At 57.0% G+C, this 18,416-nt stretch overlaps 1 protein-coding gene across 9 annotated transcripts in view; it reads right to left on the bottom strand.

Annotated features, from left to right (window-relative positions):
• Nucleotides 1-18,416, bottom strand: part of IQSEC1 (IQ motif and Sec7 domain ArfGEF 1) — a 111,990-nt gene that overhangs the window by 48,179 nt on the left and 45,395 nt on the right. The window lies entirely within an intron of this gene.

The raw sequence follows: 18,416 nt of genomic DNA, 5'->3' as shown, positions 1-18,416 counted from the left end.
TCCAGACTGTGTGTAGCTGTGGCGTGAGTCAGGGCAGGGGGCCCTCAGACTCTCGGGCCACGGATGTCTCTAATTACGGGCTGTGAAGTCATAGATGACTTTTCTTCAGAAAAATGTTAGTCAGAGGAGGTTCTGGGTAGATGCAGGACCCACTGTTCACCCCCAGCACTGGCGAAGCTGATGACAGTAATAGTAACTAATGCCTGCACAGCCAGCAGTGCTCTGAGCTGTACACGTAGCCTGTTTAGTCCTCCCAACCACCCAAAGGCACAGAGAGGTTGGGCCCATGCCTGAAGTCATGAGTGAAATCAGAACCTAGGCAGTTTCACTTCAGAGCCCACACACTCACCCCCAGTGCTTCTGTAACTTATGAGTCTCCCTCTGTCTCTCTGTCTCTGTCTCTCTCTCTCACACACACACACACACACACACGGGTTTGGGTTATGCAGCAGCAGCATCTCCTCCTGGTACAGGTCTGTGCTTGGTGTTTAAACTGTGTGACCTGCAACCCCAACCACCATCCCTGGGAACAAGGAGGCAGCGAGGCCACTGTCCCTTCTATTGATAAAGAACCTGGGGCTGATGGAGCTGAGTCACTGGGCCAAGGCTGCCCTGCAGGGGACCTGAGCCCAGGCGTGTGTACCTTTTGCCTGGCAGCCCAGAGGAAGAACACGCAGTGGGCGCACTAGGGGCAGGGCTGGGGCCCAAGGAGGTCTTGGGATCGTGCATGGTCACAAGATAAGCCAGCCTGGGCTGCATGGTGCCAGCTATGGTGACAGTACACAGGAAAGCCACCCACTTCAGAATGGGTTGGGCCCTGCGGAGGGAGAGCAGTCTGCAGGCTTGCCTGGGGTCAAATGACTAGGCCAGAGCCTCCCTCTGGACTCCCGGACACCTGCACAGGCCCAAGCTGCATGTCCTCCCGAAACACACGTCCCTCACACCTCCAGGCCTCGTGGCCTCCTCCATGTCCTGCTTTCAGTTTCCGATTTCCAGAAAGGGAGTCCAGGCCAGAGACAATGAATGCCCAGTTCTCACAAGTTCCCTCTGGGGCTCTTTAGCCAAGGCCATGTTAACAGAGGTTTACCACCCAGAACAGGGAGGGGACAGTCTTGCTCTATGCTGGTTCCTGGGGGAGGGACGCTGACAGAGCAGGCCAGCATCTGCAGGGGGAGGGAGGGTGGGAAGGAGCTGGCGGCCACATCCTCACCTTGGGACTGGGGTGAGGGCAGCCTGGGAGCTTCAGGGAGGTAGAGGCATCAAGCCATTCAGCTGCCGGGGAGGGGCTGCCTGGGGGCAGTGCAGGCATTCCAGCAGGGTCTGGGACTGCCAAGTCCTGCAGTGGGTCACAACACACATACACTCCCCCGGCCCCACCTGGGAACCCCAGCACAGGCTAAGTGCATGTGTCTAATCCCTGCAGTGACCCCATCGAGAAGGCACAGCTCCCCCTTCTCTGCAGATGGGAAAACGGGGGCTCGGGGTTCAGGGTTTGCCCAGGGTTGCAGGGCTCGGAGCAGAGCCAGGACTCAAGTGCGTGTCATTTTCCTAGGGTCCTGACTCTGACATGTGCCCAGGCCTGGAGGCAGCCCCCGAGGGGCAGGGCACAAGGACACAGAAGGGTGGATTAGAAGGGAGGCATGAGTATGTAAAAGGTCACAGAGCTGGGGAGCAGCATGAGGTGGACAGAAAGAGCCCAGGGTCTCGGGGAAACTGCTCCCATGCTGGTCATCCCCACCCTCCCCCTGGCCTGGGCAGAGTAGCATCTCCAGGGAGGCTGAGAGCCTTACAGCCTGGACCACAGTTGATAAGCTGTCCCTAGAAAGGATGGATGCCTAGCTGGCAACAGAAGGGACTTATGGAGCCTGAGGGTTGCCTCTGAGCTTGTCTCTCCCAGGGGGGAGGAGCTGGGGACCTCCTAGATCGAGGCCGGGTGATGCTGGGCATCTCTTCTGGAGGGCAGGCTGGGTGAATGTGACCTAGAAGGGCCTGGAAGGGGCGAGGGAGAGCACGTCTCAGCCTGCAGGGCCCAGGGAAAATCTAGGGAGGGTGGACAGAGGGGCAGCGAGGGCGAGTCTACAGGGAGTGACTGGAGCCTCCAGACACTGCCTGGGTCTCAGACGAGGGGCTGGGGGAGCTGCAGCCACATCCACCTATGTGTCCAAAGGACTTCTGGCTGGTTAACTAGAAGTTTTGTAAGCAAAATGAGGGAGGTGACAAGCTTTCTAGACCATCTGGAGGCAGCCCTGCAGGCTTGGCAGGGTCGGCAGAATCAGGAGGGTCTACAGGGATCACAAAGGAACCCAATATACCCAGAGTCCAGCCCCAGGCACTTCACCCTTGCTATAGGCTCAGCTGAGCTCCTGCGCCTTCCTCCCCACCCCCACCCCCACCACACTCCATTTCTGGAGAGAGACCTCATCCTTCCAGCTGCTCAGGCCAGTAATCCAAGGGCCACTCCTGGCAACTCTTCCTTTCACCTGACTCCCCATCTGTCAGCAAGTTAGGTTGCTCTACCTTCAAAACAGAGCCAGCATCTGACCACTTCGCCTGCCCAGCAGCAGCCCAGTCTGCAAGCCCCAACCCTGTTTTTGCATTACTGAGGCTTTCCAGTGGGCTCATCCAACCCCTCTGGCCACACCCCTCACTCTCCTGCATTCCGCAGCTGGGATCCTATTAAAACACAACTGACCCTCCTCCATTCAACTGGGACCAGGCTTCTCCACTGCCCCACCTCCACACTTGCTTGGCTATTCCCCCGCTCCCTGGCCTCCTGGTTGTTCCCCCACACTCCCGATAGGGCTCCTAACCTCAGGGCCTTTGCACGTGCTTTCCCTCTGCAGGTGTCTTTCCCCAGACATCGACCTGGCTCCCTCCCTCACCTCCCTCATCTCCCTCAGGTGTCTGCTCAAAGGCTGTCCCAGTGAGGACCCCTTCCCCCAGCCTCCCCCACTGTATCTCTCTATAGCTTGATGCCACCACTGCACTGCCATCTGTGCCAATGTCCGTCCCATGAGGTCTGAGCCCCAGAACAGTGTCTGGGACACAGGAGGTGCACGCATTCTGAACTACTCCTACCAAGACGGGGAAGCCTTTAAAAAAAAAAACCTCAGACTCCTGAAGGCTGCTCTGTCTGCCATGTGGACCATAAGGTCAAGCCAAGGTGGGCACCAACTTAAAATCAACAGTCCTAGCCAGGCTGGCTGGGTTGCCCCTCCGGTGAGGTTTCAGATCCTGGGTGGGTACGGTGGTACAGAGAGCCACAGAGATCCCAAACATACCCAGCCTCACAATCTTAGTGTAGAAAATCAATGTAAACATGACTTAGAATTGTCCAGGAATAGGTTTTTCAAAGGAACGCTGGAAGCTTTTCCAACTCCTTGCCCCCTAACCACGGGCTTGAAAGGGAAAAGGCCACCACCGCCAGGCAGACATCCCTTCCTCAGGAGGTGGTGGCCAGGTGACGGACACGAGGTAATTGTGAGACCCAGGAGACTCTGTGAGGACCTAGGGCATAGGGCCCCCAAACTGGGTTGGTCCCTAGACTCACCTGGGTGACCAGCAGCCTATTCCCGCCCAAGTTCTGGGATCCCAAGAACTTGAAGCGTCAGCCAACAGTGCGGCCCTGGAAATGACTTTGAAAAGAACCCCAGGTGGCTGTGGTCTATGGCCTGCCTGGAATCCCAGAGGCCAAGCCAAGCCCCTCCAACAGACATAGAGGAAACTGAGGCTCTGCCCAGCTCTCCCCCCTCCCCTCCCGCTCCTCCATGGGCAAGGTGCACCCCCCAGGGACCAGCCCATGTGGCTCTGTTTGGCCTACAAAGAGTGGTCACCATCTTCGTTTCCTTTTTGAAGTTGGAACTAGGTACCAGGTATGTTTACTCGAAAGCCAGATTTTGGGCTTTTAGAAAACAAAAATCAGAAGAGAACGCATTCCCATGTGGCCTCCATCATGCAGCTGAGCGGCGGCCGCCTGTCTGGTGATAGACGCCTGGGGCCTGCTGTGCTGGGGCCCAGGGCAGAGGCACGGCCACACATCCAGGTGCCAAAGATGTGACTTACTCTGGCTGGTCTGACTTGGTTTCCCACCAGCAAAGTGGCCTCGCTTCCCCTGGCTGTGCACACAGCAAGTGTCTGGCCTCCAAACCGGGCCCAGCCAGGGGCCCCTGCCACAGTGGCCTGACAGCTCAGGTCCCACAGGACACAGTGTCCCCAGGCAGGAGCCTAAGGGTGCAGCCTAACCCAGTTACCTTACTGAGACTTAACACGTACCTACTACATAGTTAGCTTACTACAGGTTTTTTTTTTTTTTTTTAAAAGGATGGCGATTTTAAAATCTTATCAATTTTAATCTCTCTTGAGATTTTCTCTGGACCTAAAATGTCTTATTTACCAAACTATGGATGAGGCAGCCGGGCTGCACAGGGACCACAATGTGAATTAAAACAAGCTACCCCTGGGGGTGTGGAGGGGTGATATCTGCCCTCTCCCAGGACCCCCACAGCCCATCTCCCCAGGCTGGTCACTTCATTCCATGAACATGTGCTGAAGCCAACTTTGGGGCAGACTGGTCAGGGTCAGGGACACAGGAGATACAGACGATGACAATGGCCTGCGTTAGGAAGTGATGGGGGAACATTGGGTGCTGCAGACTAGCGAGCCGAGCATGAGTCCCCAAGCCAGAGGTGGGGAGGCTGGCTGGGAGGCCCATGCCATCTGCCGGGACCCCAGGAGGAGCAGCAAAGGTGGGGGTCCACCAAGTGCACAAGACATGGGGAAGCTCAGTCTGGCAGGACCTGCGTGGGGGCTGCAGGAACCAGAAAGTTCAGGTCCTTGCAAGGCTTGTGAGGGAGGGTGCACTTGATCCCAGCGTCAGGGCAAGGCCGAGGAAGGGTCCAGGATTTAACTGGGGTGGGATGGATGGCAGTGGGACTCCAGAAACGCAACCCCAACTGCAGAGCGCAGGCCTTCCTCCCCTCAGTCACTGCCTCTGCCTCCCCTCATCATTCCCCTGTGGTGACTCTGGGGGGACAAGAGGGCCTGAGCAGGCCAAGAGAGTAGGATAGAGAAAAGGGGTCAGTGACAGGCCAGAATGTGAGAGAGCCATGGAGGAAAGGACAAGCGTCCTTGGGACCTGGATGCCACACTGATGCTAATGCTGGGGTGGCTGAGGACCAGGGGTGTGTGTATGTGTGTGTGTGTGTGTTTGGCAGGGCTGGGCAGAAGCCCGCGTAACTCAGGATGGTGGCTGAGAGAAGACAGGTGGCAGCTGAAGGGGCTCCAGGCAAGAGACCAGGCACCTCTGAATGGTGACTGGGGAGGGGCCTGGGAGGAACTACAGGAGGAAAGGGACCCCTGGGTGGGCAGGTAGGAGCTCCCTTACCCCACCCCAGGGGCCTTGCTTCTCCCTGATAGGCAAGAAGGGGTGAGTAGGCTGGCCAGGGCCTGACCCAACCCCCACCAGCAGCAAGCTGGGACTCAGGCAGGGCAAATTTGGGGAGCCCAAGGTCTGAAGTAGGCAAATCGAGAAGGGTGGTTCACTCCAACCTGTTTCCAGCCACAGGAAGGGCCCGCAGCTCCTACACAAGACCCAGGTCTCCAGCCCCACAGCTCTTGGCTCTTGACTGGCAGACCCCTGGGTGGCCCCTGAGCCTGGAACAGCCCCTCTCTGGCAGGCCAGCCCCCACCTTCCCAGCCTACAGGCCATCACCTCAGGGAAAGGGCCCTACCCCAGGCCTGCCCTTCCCCCCAAAATGAGGTCAACTGGGCTCTGCCTCCTGGGCTGCAGCAATGTCTCTAAGGATGGGCACAGAGACCTCCAGAAGTGGCTTGCATTACATACAAAAACATAGGACTCTGAACAATGAACTTCTCACAGCAGGAGGCTATTTTTAGACTTCTGCTCACGGCACCAGCACTGAGCACTCCCTTGCTTGTCAGCTGCTGTCGGCGAGATGTTGGAGGCACGGGGTCGCGGGCTGCCAGCACCGCAGGCCAGGGAGGCCCAGGCTGTGCACACAGGCCCATGAGGCAGCCACCACCCCAAGGTGTTCTGACGACATGAGACTCCACTGGGGCCGCAGCCCTTCCTGAGCCCTAGCTTCCCAGCTGCATGGCAGGGGCAAGGCGTGGAGTTGGGGACATGGTGCCCTGGAGAGGACCCTGCAGACGGCTGCTGTCCAGCCTTTCTGGATGGGAACTGGTCTGGGGGTGTGGGGCAGCGCCCCTCCTCAGTCAAGCTTGTTGTCACCAGCGCACAGACAGAGGGAAGGAAGCAAAGTCCACGGCCACAGCCAAGCCGTCACCCGGTCCTGTTGACATGTTTCCAATCGCCTTTCTGGCCCCCGGGGTGGGTGGGGGGGGGGGGGCAGCTCTAGCCTTCCCAGAGCAGGTCTCACCTCCAAACATAAAGAACGCCAGTCTGCCTGCCTGCAGGGGCCTGGCCGGACCTCCTCATGGCTCCAGGAGGGTCAGAGGTCAGTCCCAGGAGCCTGCAATCAGAACTCCACATTCGTTTACAACTTTGGGGACCCCTTGGGGAGAGAGCTGAGGGTCCTGGCTGTGCACTAACATGGTGCCTAGTGCAGGGCCGGGGAGGTCCCTCGAGGCATATGGGTGCCAGGGCAGGTTGTCCCCTGGGGCTCAGGGCACCGCAAATTGGGGGCTAAGGGTCACCGGGGCAGGAGGGAAGGGAAAGGGTGTTCTATCAGCGCCACCCCCTTACACCCCCACTGCATGCACTGCATGGGGCTCTTCAGGGCAGCCTGGTTACCTGACTGCCTTTTCTCCTGCATCGGGCTCTGGTGGGAGGAGGGGGTTGCAGGCTAACCTGCCCCTTGCTCAGGGCTCCGGGCTGAAGACAGGGCAGGCACAAGCAGGTGCTCAGTGAGCGTTTGCTGAAGGAGTGGACAAGTGATGCTACCAGCAGCTAAGGGGCCCAAACGAACCTGGGAAAGAGCATCATTCATTCATTCATTCATTCAACAAACATAGAGATGAGGACGAGGCCCACTGGACCATCAGGTCCAGAACTGCAGAGCTGTGTGCCAGGCACTTCCTCCCTGCCTCTCCTCCCAAACCCATGCTGGCTCAGATCCTCTCTGGACCAGGGGCCATAAGCCCTGAACCTTTTCCCTCTAGGACCCTTGGGCAGCGCCCTCACCTGCCTGTCCAGGCATTTGACCTGGGTTACCTTGGTCACTTCTGTGAGGCCATGGCTGGGCTCCCCCACCCCCTACACTGACTTACAAGTGGGGATCAAGGCCTGGAGAGGAGACAGACTCATCAGGGCCACACGTGACACACACAGCGGCGATAGAGCCCATGACTCTGGACCTGTGTCCACACCTGCTCCCCGGCCCTGCAGCCAGGCCTTGGCAACATCAAACTGCAGACACCTGCGACTTTCTCTGAGGTACAGACGTGTGGTCTGCATGCACAGCGCTGCCCCCCACACCTTGGGGCACAAAGGAATGGGATGTGCACAGCCCAGCTTGGGGACACCCTGACCCAGCTCTCCTGGGCCCACCTCCCACTGCCCTGGGAGGCCTGCTGGCCAGCACCAATGGGGCCTTGGGTGGGAGGCAGGAGGGCAGACTCCCTCCATGGGCAGCAAATGTGCGTTCTGACTTGGGCTGTGAGCCAGCTGGGGAAAGCCATGCTGTTCGAGGTGGGGGCTGTCGAGCCCAGCAGGGCCTCTGCCCAGAGAGGTGCCACTCACAAGCCATCACTGTCAGACCCAGAGCGGCCCTGACTTGTCTGAAGATCTCAGCCAGATCCTGAGGACCAGAGCACCGAACTAGGGGACAGGCCTAAAGCAAGAGGAAAAGCGGGCCTCAAACACCAGTCCTGTGGCCCAATCCAGGTCAGGCAGCCAGCCTTTCCAGAAAGGGTGTGAAATGGCCCTTTATTCTCCCCACGGCCATCTTGGCCCCTGGGCCTCCCCTCCCCCCAGCGACGGCTGGTTAGGAGGCCTGGTGCCCACCTCCTCTCCTCACGTGGGCACCTAAGGCAGAGTTCCCTGGGAGAGAAGGGTCCTAAGTGGGGGGCTCCTATGGGCAGCTGAGCATCAGGTCATAGGGCCCACATGCCCTCTTGATAACAGACAGGGAGTTCCCACTGTGGCATATTAGGATTGGTGGTGTCTCTGGAGTGCTGGGATACTCGCATAGCGGAGCACAGTGGTTAATGATCCAGCACTGCCGCAGCTGCAACTTGGATCTGATCCCTGGCCTGGGAACTAACTCCATATGCCAGGGGGTGGCCAAAAAAGCAAAAAGCAAAAAAAAAAAAAATCAGATGGAGCTGGGGGGCAGCTGCATCCACCAGATGGCAGGCGACCACCCATCGCCACAGTCCTCACCACTCCCTACAGCCCACCACTTCTGGCTGCTCCTCTCCCTTACACCGCCTTCCTGTCTGTCGAAGCACCTACATTTTCTTGTCACACTTGCAAAGGACCAAAATGCAAGACCCAACTCAAAGAGCAGAAATCAGACCTGCAGTCCCGGATCTGCTGTTCCCAAGGGGAACAAGTCCCGAGGGGCAAGGTTTAAGAATTCCCACAGCTCTGCATGGTGCTGGGAACTCCTGGGCCTCCTGTTCAGCTGCATTCTCTCAGTGTTTGATTTCTGCAAGACCCACCAAAGTAGAACCATCACACTGATGACATCCACAATCACATGGTTGTCAGGGCCACCAAACTTCAACTCACCAGATAGCCTCCTTCCTCAATTTCATACGGTTAGGACACAATTTAAAAAGTGTTTGTTCAAACCTAGACACCCAGGTGACATCCTGGGGTTTGCCTGCCCCCAGTAGCCTGCTTCACCTGTCTGTGTAGGGGACACTGCACTGCAGCTCTGGAAGGACCCATAGGGACTGTGGATGGAGGTGGGCCAGGTGGAGCTCCAGCTGTCCCACTGCCCCACTGCCAGGGTGAGGGATGTGGGGCAGGTGACCTCAGCTCTGGTGCTTCTGCTTCTGGTCTTAGCTATGGGCATTGGTCCTGCCCATTTACTCAAAATGCACATGGGGATCAGGTAAGGACACGCCCTGACAACCGCAAGCCCCGTGTAGTGCGGGGCTACTTCTGCTCGGCACCACTGATGAGGAAGGGCTCGGCCCAGGGCCTTTGCCGGCTTTGTCGAGGCCCCTGAGAGGGACGTCGGAGGCTTGTCCCCAGACCGACACCAAATAAACAGCCCTGCCCAGGAGACCAGAGACACCTGTGCTTCGGGACAGAGCCTCATGCTCTCAGTGGCCCCTCTCTTTCCACTCCACCCACAGCCCACCTGCTGTACAAACCACTGCCCTCACCGTGGCCTCATGTGCGGGCCACTTCCATAGCCTACCCTCTGCCAGGCCCTCATCCTGGCCGGGTCCAGGTGGGTCCTGTTGGTTTTGACTGTTTGATGGCATACACATTGCTGGGCTGCTAGGCCCGGGGTTCGCTCAGAAAGATTTTTCAGAATACACACACACACACACACACACACACACACACACACAGCCAAAAATCTTCCCGGCTGGGCCAAATTAAATACAGAGGCCTCTAGTTATTTCCATACGTGTAAAATGGACTTAAATACAGCAGTTCTCTGTGGCAGGCTCCAGCAGACAGGACTGGGCCAGGCCCCAGGGACGCCTGACGGTGTGGTGGGAGGCATGGGCTGGGGAGGCGGCCCTGGAGCTGGGGGGTGTGGGCAGAGAGGAGATGCAGTCTCCCAGGCCTCCTGCCAGGATGCCCTGCCTGACTGCGAGCTGACCCCGGGACAGGCACATACATGCGTCTGCATCCTCAGGGCCAGCCTGTCTTAGGAGGAATGAATAAAGGAGCTAACAGCAAAGAAGATACTTGTATAATAGCAGCGGGGGGTGGGCAGCCACCTACCTGGCCCCCGAGGATGATACATGGAACCAAAGCTCACCATCCCAGAACAACTTTATTCTTAGAAGGTTTTCACTGTTTAGTGTAGTTTTAAGTTCTCAGCAAAGCTGAGCATAAAGTACAGAGTTCCCACACACCTGCCCCCCCGTTCACAGCTGTACCCCCATCAACACCCCCACCACAGCATGCCTTTGTCACCGTCGGGGCCATGCAATACCATCCACGCCCAGAGGCAGAGATTACTGAGGGCTCACGTCTGGAATTGTGGACAAGAATCTTCCAAAGTGGGTGCTTTATCACCTATTTTGTCGATGGAGAAACAGAGGCACAGAGGTTCTGTAACAGAGCAAGGTCCCAGGATTCACAGAGGGGAGGCTGACCGAGGCACTGGGCCATTGCATCACCTCTCCCTCCATGGGGGAAGCTCAATAGCCTTGAGTGCCCCCCAAACCCCGCCTGCCGCTCAGGACCCAAACCCACAGCATTGCTGAAGGGCCCCCACCAGCACTGGGCACCTGGAGCTGGCGCAGCAAGGGCCCGGGGGAAGAACACTGCCCCCCCCCTTCAACTCCTGCATCTACAGCGCTGGCACACAGTCCTTCCCTGTCTGGCATCTGGCAGGCAGGAGCTGTGCAACCTTGGGTCAGTGACGAGGCTCTCTGTGCCTCAGTTTCCTAGCTGTAAGATGCAGGTGTTGTCCGGCTCACGGGGTGGCTGTGAGGGCCAAACAACAACGCACACAAGCTGTCATCTGGGGCCTGAGAATCAGGAAGAGCTCAGGGCAGCTGCGGTTGCCAACACAACAGTGGCCTCCCCATGGCACCTGGCATGCTGGAGTGCAGTGCGGGGGCAGCAGGGGGAAGAGGCCTTGCTTAAGGAGAGGTCTTTGCTCAGAAACAGGCACTGGGCACATGACCAAGACCGGTCGCCCAAGGTGAGGGAAGGGGCACTGACCGGGCGGGACACAGGCCCACAGCCAGCTCTCCAGTTGAGCACTGCTGTGTTTAGAAGCACTGTGTTCAACCACAGGGGCAGGAACAATAGATTCCTGAGGACAAGAGCAACTAGAATCCCTTGAGCACCCACTACGTGACAGGCTACAGACACTGGGCTGTGGGGCAGGGAGGGGTCGGGATGGCTCAGCATTCAGTGCAGAGCTGGAGGGATGGGGGGCCAGGTCAGAAGCTGCAGGGTGGAGAGCAGAGGACCTGGGAGAGGCCTGGGTAGGGGAGGAGCTGCAGTGCGGTGGGGTGGGAGTCTCTCCTAGGCCAGAGGGAAAAGTATTTGGAGGCAGGGTCAGGCACCCAAGGCCAAGCAAGAGGAAGGACCAACATGTCTGGGGGGACAGGACGCAGATGCTGCCCAATCCTACCACTTGGCCGGGGCAGCCAGGGCAGCAGGCAGGTGCAGTGTGGATACCAGAGAGAGCCTGGGTCCTACCTGGAAGCCTGAGGTCTGAAAGCAAGTGCCCTGGGGACCCTGCACTGATGGGATGGGCCAAGAGCACCTCTCCAGAGAAAGCCCTGTCTGCTGGGCGGTGAGGGGGACTCTCCCTCACCAGTGGGGCAGGCATTGCTTGTCTCCAAGGCTGGGAAGCTAACCCAGGTTGGGTCGCCTCAGTTCAAGGAACAAGGATCTGCCCCAGGGACCCACCCAGACAACATGACACCTCGGCCACCAGAAATGAGGCTGACCACAAACAGGTAACCTTGATTTAAAATCAACAAACTTCTGGGATGTGCTTCAGAATGACCCGGAGGCAATGAAATAAAAGTGCCCGTGGGGGCCATTATGCCATTCTCTTTACTTTGTTTACAGTTGAAGTTTTTCATGAGAAAGAGTTTAAAATAGTGCTAAGAACCTGTGATCCACATCAAGGCCTATCATCTTCCTGGGCCATTTTGCCATTTTTACTGAGTAGGGAAAAAAAAAACCCCAAACGCTGCATGTTTAATTTATGGCTCTGAGAAAGTCAAGGGCTGGAGGGAGCAGAGAACTGAATCAGCTGCACCTCCCCCCTCCCCTCAGTGGCTTGCAGCAGAGGAAGCAGCCACTGCCCCAAACACTTCCTCCCCAACCCCCGCATGGACCCGGACGCTAGGGGCCTGTCCCACGTCTGCACAGGGAAAGAAGGGCAACAGTAGCAGTAACTGGAGTTGAGACCAATTAATAAGAACCCCGGAGCTGCTGGCCTTTCCTGAACACCTCCTCCACCCTGTGTGGCCCTGGCCCCTCTCCCGTCATTGGGGGAAGGGAGGGTCACCCAGCACTGTCAGGGCATCTGGAGGGGACTTCTCATACCCAGGCGACCTCCTGGGACTGGCCAGCATGGTTCTGAGATACAAGGCCACTAGCCAAAGCCTCAAGGGTGCTGTGTGCAGTCTGCAAGGTGGACTCTGCCCATCCCTGTGCGGCTGCTCGGAGAACCGGCTGGGGGGTTGTTCTGCTGTTTGGACTGGGGGTGGGGGGCTTCAGGTTCCTGTCTGCCCCACTAACCCTCCTGCCCCTTCCAGCCTCTGCCTCATTCTCTGTTCCAAAAAGTCCAAGTCCCCCACAGGGAGGGGGAAAGATATACATTAACCACAAGACCAAAACTACATTGTGCAAAGTGTTACTTTCATTAATACATGATTTTCATTTTCTTGCCTCAGTTTACTTGACTGTAAAATAGGGGTAATATCAGCTACTTCACGAACTCTTGGGAGGTTCAAATAGGATACGTGTGTGTAAAATTCAAAGGCCACCCAAACATCAGACATTATCATTTTTATCCTGTAGCCTGTTCCAGTCTTGATGAAACCCGTGCCAACTCTACACCTACCAGAGACAGGAAGGGCTTTGTCCAAACCCAGCATGTACTGGGCACCTGCTGTGCGAGTTACCTGCACTGCTTCTCCCTCTATGGCCCGCACCTGGCAGACAAGGCTACAGCAGCTCACGGAGGTGACTGCCCTGCCCTGGCCACGCCTTCACAGAAGGGCAGACGTGGGACTCCTGCCAAGTCTCTCCACCCCAGGTGCCATCCTCTGTCCCCTGCAGCAGCTGTCTTCCTACCTGGCGGCTAGGACAGGCAGGGCGGGGCTGCTGGCCCCAAACCCAGGCTCTGGAGCTCTCAGCACATTAAGCGCCAGAAGCAGCCCTGAGGACAAGATGCCAGAGTCCCAGAGTCCAGCACAGGCCACCAGCTGGGAGCTCCAGGTCCCCACGGCTGGGCTGGATCTCCCTCACCCACTCGCGGGCACATGCCCGTCCCATTTGAAGTCTCCCTCCAGCTGTGCTGCACTCTCAGGTTCACAGGCAAAACACTCCTGAGGTTTAAGTGCTCAGCTGCAAGCAGCGGGCCAGAAGCACACACACCAGCCATGTTGCTCTCACCTTCTCACCAAGGCTGCGACCAGGCCCCTGGTCATCCTGCCTCACAGTGCGAAGAGCCCCGGCTCTGCAGCTGCCTCCCTCTCTCTCAACCCTGGCCCTAAGTGTGGCCCAAGAGAGAGGTCGTCCAGGAACAGCACAGTCAAACCTCTCAGCTCTGAAAGCACTAAAGGCTACCATCTACCAGGTATCTACACTGCGTGTTTATGCACTTTATGTGGATTAAGTCATTTCAGGAGCTCCTACTGTCATGTACATGTTACAAATGGGGAAAGAGAAGCACAGAAAGACTAAGGAACATGCCCAAGATCAGAGAGAGAGGCACAGAGCCAGGGTTGGGGTCATAGGCTGCAGCGTCTGCCCCCCTAACCTCTGGGTCAAACATCCTTCCTCAGCAAACAGCCACAAGGTCACAGGCCCATCTGTCTCCACAGAGGGGGAAGCTGAGGCCCAGAAAGGGGGTGTGATATGATGCCTGGTGCCAGGGCTGACAGAGGGGGAAGGAAACTGAGGCCTAGAAAGGGGACATGGGAATTCCCGTCATGGCTCAGCGGTTAACAAACCCGACTAGCATCAGTGAGGACGTGGGTTCAATTCCTGGCCTTCCTCAGTGGGTTAAGGATCTAGCATTGCCGTGAGCTGTGGTATAGGTCGCAGACGCAGCTAGGATCCCTTGTTGCTATGACTGTGGTATAGGCCGGCGGCTACAGCTCTGATTTGACCCCTAGCCTGGGAACCTCCATATGTGGCGGGAGCAGCCCTAGAAAAGGCCAAAAAAAAAAAAAAAAGAAAGAAAAAGAAAAGAAAGGGACATGATGTGATGGGAGGGCTCCTGGCTCTGGAATAATCAGGATAAATAATAACAGCGACAATGACAGTAACTAACACTCACTGGGCTCTTACTACGATACAGTAAGGCACCGTTTTCAATGTTTTGTGCGGACGAATGCATCTAATACTCACACCACCTAGTCTCCTGGCCAGAAATAGAAAAGCACACGCTGTTTGCTTCCATCTTCTAAAATGGGCACTGGGGAGGAAGCACACACATAGGCAGACAGACACCAACCTTGCCTGGGCCACAGGCGATTTCAGGGAACCCCAATGAGGAGGCTGCCTCCCAGCTGGGACTCTTTCAAATTTTCCTCACATGGGATTGAATTCAGCCCATAAACATGTGTCCCCTAATGATGTCAAAGACCATGGCCTTGGGCTTCCTCAGCACACAGAGGCCGGCTGTGGTTGCCCGGTTCCTACAGCAAGTCAGGGACAGTTGGTTTTTGTCCCTAAGACCCTGTGCCATCTTGAGGCTGGCCTGGGACAAGTGTGCTACCCTCCAACCAAGGGGCACCATCTAGTAACCTGCTGGGGCGTCTGGGAAGGCAACTCGGGATCGGAGGGGTCTGGCTGGACTCTAGGAGAGCAGAGAGCTGGCATCAAGCCACCTGTAGGCTGGGACACTTGGGAACAGTTGGGGAATCCTGACAGTAGGGGTACTAGACAGACGCTGGTTCTGCAGTTTGGGAAAGATGAAAAAGGTTCCATGTGCAATGTGACATATTTTGCTGAAGATTACTTAGTTCCAGAAGAAGCAGAGACTGGCTACAAAGAGCACAGACCATGGGAGCCAGACTGACCGAGTTCAAATCTCAGCTCTCGGACTTCCTGGCTGGTGACCCTGGGCAGGTCACATAATCTTCGCCCAACTGAAAAATGGGCACAGCAAAAGTTGCTTTGAGGACTAAGTACTAAGTACTTCACCGAGGTTACCAAATGGTGACACTGCTATCATCATATCATTGCCCCAACCTTTGAACAAAGGAAAGGAAAAAACACTATCATAGTTTCCCCATCTGTATAGAGAGGAGGGGGACGCTTGCTATGGTTGTACATCTGGACCTTAATTTTACATTAAACTGCTACCTAGTTAAGAGCTGAAAAACAGGAAAATAAGATGGGAAGAAGGGTCATTTCCACAAAGAAGCAGAGAAGCCACAGCCATGTATGAATAAGGCACTAAAAGCGACTAGAGTCAGGAGGGGCCCGGCCCCTCACAGAGAGAGTACACAAAAACCAGGCAACCCGAGAACCGTCCTTGACCCCAGAGCCCAGCCAGGAGCCTGAGACAATGGGACCAGGGTTGCTGTTCGCTGGGCACGTACCAGGCATCCTCAGTCACCAAAGCTGCATGGGCCCCACGAGGGATTTTTTTGGCCCTGTTTCACAGATGAGAAAATTGAGGCTCAGACAGGAAGAAAACACACCTGAATCACATAGCCGGGAGGAGGAGGGGTGGGAGTTTTGTGCAACCCTGAGGCCTGGGCTCTGGGATGCACAGCTTCACACTAGTCATCTGGTGGCCTGGCAGAGCAGGCGCTTGGTGACCACCTGGTGAGTGAACCAAGGAACAGCAGGTGTGCGACGCCCGGTGGCCACACTTGTCTCTCCAGGGAACAAAGCCCCCTCTGGGCCCAGAGAGTATGTGTCCACGGGTGCACTGCTGGCCAACAATGGCTGTGCCTACCACACGCAGCACCGCACACAAACCACGCACGACCTGGGGCTTGAAAGGGCGCACATACCCAACCCAGATACAGCCACATGACCAGAAGAGCAGCGGCCCAGGTGGCCCCATGCCACTGTCTTCTTCCATGATCACCATCAACTACCTTTCAGCGGCCGCTCATGCAGCGGGAGGAACAGCCAGATTCTCTAAGCCCAGACCAATTCATTCTTCAAGAGCCATAACGGTCTTTAAACTCATTATGATTTGCTTTTGAGGACACGTGATAAATCACGCTCCACAGCTTCTGCACATCCCTCCCGCCACACAGACATACACTTCCAGGGGCCCTGGGCCACCTCTGCAGAACTGGTCCCTGCCGGGTCCAAGCCCATCAGTGCTGTGTCAGAGCCCGGCCTCTGTGCTTGGCAGGCGGATATTCCACGCGTCATCATAATTCAGAGGAAATTTACAAAAGAGGAAGGAAGAAAATCCAATGGGTCCTTGGTGGTGGGAAGAGCGGGGAGCTGACCCGGGTGGCTGTGCACATGACCAGAGCCCAGGGCGGCCAGCCAGGAGAGGGCTCTTAGACACCTACTGGGAGGGTCTCAGGCATGGATGGGGAAGCTGAGGCTCAGGGGCTACGAAAACATGCATCAACTCAAGAGCTGACCCGGGCCCTGGTATGATGTCTCCTCAACTCCCTGAGCCTTTCTTTCCTGCCGCCCAGAGCTGCCCTACCCAGGGGTGCTCCCAGCAAACCACGATCCCACGTTCCACAGAGTCCAGCCAGGGACACCTGCACACATCAACACCTGCACACTGCACCCGTAGCCTGGGAGCCCTGTCCAATCTCTTCCAGAAAGACCTATCTACCAGTCATCACAATGCCTGACTGTGCAGCTGGCAGTGCTATCCGTGTTTCTGAACAAAGTTGTGTAAATATTAGCACACCTAGTTCAGAGTCCAACTTCCTTGAGCAAAAGCCTGAGGACCACGGCGGGGCTGGAAGGGACCCTCCACCAGTTGTCCATAGAACTGGTTCTACCTTGGGCTCACCTTATAACGCTCCCTGCCTTGACATACCCACTGAGAAATGAAGGGCGGGGAGAGGCTTGGGCTGCCCCAAGGCTCAGACAGCAGAACACCAAGGACCGGTGCCCGGTGTGAAGCTGGCTGGGGGAGTGCAGACGACCGGGACAGGTCATCTTGGACCTATTACAGACTGGGGATGTCCCTGGGTCTCTGGAGCATGCTGGATCCTTCCTGGGTTTTTAGAGTGGGAAAAGACCACCTGGGTCAAAGTTGGGGGCAAGCTGGCTAAGCCCAAGGAGTACCTGGCTAAGCCTCCGAGACCAGGGCTGGACTGATCCTCTCCCGCCCACCCTCAGGCATTCCAAGGCAAATGCGGCCCACCTGCTCCAAGGCCTGAGGGTCAACTGTTGGCTGGGCCTGAGCAGGGCTTCCTAATCTCCAGGGCACCTGGCCTGGCTGAGACAGGGGAGCAGCTGCTCATCACCAGCTCTGACCACAAAAGGGCCTGAGCAGGCTTCCCTGCAGCTAGAAAATTTAGATTCCACCAGGAGGGACTTCCAATGAGAAGGGATGCAGGGCCAAGAAACACACAGAAGAGGTGGCCAGAGACAACCCAACTGGAAGGGTGACACTGGTGAAGTCCTAACAGATGGAAAGGCAAACTCCTCAGTCCCTCTCTGCGGGGGTGAGGGGTGGGGAGAAGGAGCAGCTAGCAAAGCTTGTCCCTGTGTCCCCACTAGTCTGTGGCCCCAGGAGGACAAAGACTCTGAGTTTTGCTCACTGCTATGTCCCCAGTGCCCAGAGCAGGGGCTGTACACAGCAGGCACTCAGTAAAGCACAGAGCCTTAGTGCTGATGAGACAAGGCTCAACCTCAGTTCCCTGCCCTGCAAAAGCGGACAAGAACACAAACCAAGACCATGCGGACAGCTGCTAAGGCAGTGGCACGTGTGGGATGTGAATATCGCGACCCCCATACTCGGACTGATGCCACCGATTCCAGACAGCTGGCCCTGCAGCTGCAGCCTGCCCGGCCTCGGCCCCAGACGGAAGCAGTAATGGGTCCTTGGGAACTGCACCCCCACAACCCCACCTGGTGCCTCAGGCCCAGGGCCTTGGCCCCTGGGGGGCTGCAGGCGGAGAGGAACATATGTGCCGTTCTCAGTGCAACTGCCAGACACACGCTGCAGAATTTTTGAACTCAAGATCAAAAGGCTGCAGGTGGGCTCCCCCTCCTCCAGGGGCCTGACAGGAGCCAAGTCAGTTTGTCAACAAACCCCCTCCACCCCACAGCCCTGCTCCTCAAGGGGCCTGCAGACAGTGCCGGGGGCAGCTGTGCTGGCGAGCAAGAGAGGAAATCAATATTCCCAGCACATAAACACACTCTCTCTCTCTACCCATAAACACAGGCCCTTGGATGCTCGGCCAGCCACCCACAGGCCCTGAAGCACAACAGGGATGGTCTCTGGGACACAAATCTCTCTGGGACTTTGTGCCTGACCACACCAGACGTACATAAACAGACACCCCAACCCCACCAGCAGCCCCTTGCAGTCAAGCAGCAGATACACAAAACTCAACCTTCTTGGGCTCCTGGATCCAGAGGCTCAAGCACATAC

The sequence above is a fragment of the Phacochoerus africanus genome, chromosome 1 (assembly GCF_016906955.1).
Source record: "Phacochoerus africanus isolate WHEZ1 chromosome 1, ROS_Pafr_v1, whole genome shotgun sequence".
Taxonomy (NCBI): domain Eukaryota; kingdom Metazoa; phylum Chordata; class Mammalia; order Artiodactyla; family Suidae; genus Phacochoerus; species Phacochoerus africanus.
The sequence above is the reverse complement of the archived record's forward strand: the minus strand, read 5'-3'. Positions and strand labels throughout refer to the sequence as shown.